Raw genomic sequence first — 2,946 nt, 5'->3', positions numbered from 1 at the left:
TCTTCGACCCTTTGAAATGGATAGGTATGGATGGCGAATAAATATTGTTATTAATAAAAACAAAACAAAAAAAGACAACAGCCCCATACTGTATTTTTTATTATTATTATTTACTGGGTGTGTGTCAATACAAAATTAATGTGTAGAGTGATTAGGATATATTGGATTGTTAAAAAAATGCCAATCTAATGCGTGTATTTGTTCATCTAATTCTTTTACTTTTGTTTTATGTTGATTTTAGAGTAGGCCTATTTCAGGGTTATAAAAATCAGCTTTCTTTTGGCAACACCATATATTTAGTAATAACATTTAAAATATATATATTTGGATTTTTAAATTGTGAATGGCTTTAACTACAGCAATTTTGAAGTGTATGTAAAATCAATTCAAAAGAAATCATTGTTTAAATTATGTGAAAAAATAATTCATTTGATAGAGTAACATCCTCTGAAAATTGATACTATAAATAATGCTTAGGCCAAAAAATATATATATGTTGGCTTCCACTTTCCCTACCTACCCTAAAAATTTCTGCCGACCCTAACACATTTTTTTCCCCATTCTCACAGATTTTGCAAATGTCACCACTACAACAAGAGTTTATTTATTGACTTATTTATCAAGTTATATTTATTATGCACTAATACTAGACAGATTCCAAAACACAGAAACAGTATTTGTTTACAGGAAAGTGAAGAAATGTATTGATTCATCATATAAATTTTATTTGATTACTAAATAATCACTTTATTTTATGCATAGTAGAATACTAAATCATTAGAAATTTATTCAACCTATAAAATAAAAAATTAAAAAACCACTGCATACCTACCGACCCTTAAAAATTTTGAGATGAAAGTGGAAACCAACATATAGGCCCTATAGACCTCTATATATATATTTTATTTTTTTTCGGCCTTAAGACTACATCTAATAATGTTTATATTACCTTTGAAAAATAAAATAATGAGTGAACTTAAAAAGATAAATTATTAGAAAAAAATTGCACTCCAAAAAAAAAAAATTTAAAAAAAAATTGCGCAGTCGCTAAGAGAATTGAACCCGGACCGCCCGCTTGGCAGTCGAGAACGCTACCTCACAACCGAGTTGACTTTGTGACCGCCGCAGAGAAAATAAGATGAAATATATTAGGAAAAGAAGAATAGATAAAGGATTTAACTGGTCAAATCTTTTGATTGATAAACTTTTTATTCAATACTTCTATAAGTCAATCCATTTTTATGCATGTTTTCCCGTTCTTACACTTGCTCTACATCTTTTATCATCAACGCAATGTTCGGTGCCGCGCCGACATCGCGTCGGTGCACATAATATCGTCTGTTTGTAAACATTAATACAAGACTAGGCCTATTGCAAGTACTTTTAGTTTCCTTTCCATCGTCACGGACTGTGGTTTGTACATTGTTTACATCAGATTTATTATTTGCATCATGTCACTTATAGGCCTATACACACAAGCTGCTTACTGTAGACTCCTTGTTACGTAAGAATCATTTAGCCAGACTAGGTAAATGCTACCTTCCATGCAGAAAACGGATAATTTTGGGGACACATGTGAAACACAATTTAAATGACTAATTAGGTGTTATTAAGCTAAATATAATACATTACCTTCCTATCCATGGCGTTTGCTGCATGGTATTTTCTCTGCTAAAAATTTTTCTTTTTTCGCGATCGCGTTCAGATTTTTTTTTTTCGGTAACTGTCGGCTGTAACAACGTTACTTTTAGGATCGATTGTGACGTTATTATAAGCATGTCACGAAGGTCCCTTTTCGCTTGACACAACTCAAATGTAGAATGGTCAAGTCATTTCAGAAACCATTCAACACATCACTCCCCACCATTTATTTAATCACCCCCACCTATGATCGGATCGAACATAAGGCAGAGTTGACACGTCTGTACTACACCTTTCTTCACGTGCCTAAAATTCACTGGATAATAATAGAAGACTCAGACAAAAAGACAGACAAAGTGCGACACTTCCTGGCAAAGTACCAAATTCCTTACACACATATACATGTTGCTACCCCACAGCAAATTAAATTAAAAAGCTCAGATCCTGACTGGCTGAAGCCAAGAGGAGTCCTCCAGAGAAATGCTGGCTTGTCATGGATACGAGCATCGCTCGATCCTCACAAGGACAAGGGTGTGGTGTATTTTGCTGATGATGACAACACGTACAGCATAGAACTGTTTTAAGAGATGCGTTTCACCACGAAAGTTTCTGTATGGCCTGTTGCAATGGTAGGGGGGTTAAGGTTCGAGAGTCCAATCTGTGATAAAAACTTGGTAACGGACTGGGAAGTCTACTACAGACCGACAAGGCCGTTTCCTACAGACATGGCTGGTTTTGCTATCAATCTCCAGCTGGTTTTGTTTCCACCCTAATGCATGGTTCAGAAACAATGTACAGCGAGACTATCAGGAGTCTACTATTCTCCGCTTACTTATGTAACCATGGCTGATTTAGAACCACGAACGAACAGATGCACCAATATCTTGGTCTGGCACCCAGTCTTTGAAAACAATAAAAGTATCATGGGATATTAATTCAGTAGAGGAAATTAGGAAACCAAACGAACCATTGTGCGCCAAATTTAAAATTTTCCTTGGAGACTATCGACGAATCACCTGACGGCGTCAACAGTTCGGTAAAGTCCTACACCAATGCAATGTTGGAAATATTTAAACCATTTTGCGAACAAGAAATTACGTTTAACCATAAAAAACAAAACACAATAAAACGTCCTGTTCGGGAGAAAACCCTGATTTGATAATCAATGTAGAACCTTACTTAAAAATCAGGGAAAATCCGGCTATTTTCAATTACTCTAGGACATGGGATAATCATTAAAAACTCGTTGCTTCTAAAAAGAAATATAAAACCGAAAATCGGTTAAAACGACAAACTCCATTTGTA

General features: G+C 34.8%; 1 pseudogene; it reads left to right on the top strand.

Annotated features, from left to right (window-relative positions):
• Positions 1-1,810: 1,810 nt before the first annotated feature.
• LOC125647306 (galactosylgalactosylxylosylprotein 3-beta-glucuronosyltransferase 1-like) lies at positions 1,811-2,659 on the top strand (annotated as a pseudogene).
• Positions 2,660-2,946: the final 287 nt, after the last annotated feature.

Source organism: Ostrea edulis, chromosome 6 (genome assembly GCF_947568905.1).
Source record: "Ostrea edulis chromosome 6, xbOstEdul1.1, whole genome shotgun sequence".
Taxonomy (NCBI): domain Eukaryota; kingdom Metazoa; phylum Mollusca; class Bivalvia; order Ostreida; family Ostreidae; genus Ostrea; species Ostrea edulis.
The sequence above is the reverse complement of the archived record's forward strand: the minus strand, read 5'-3'. Positions and strand labels throughout refer to the sequence as shown.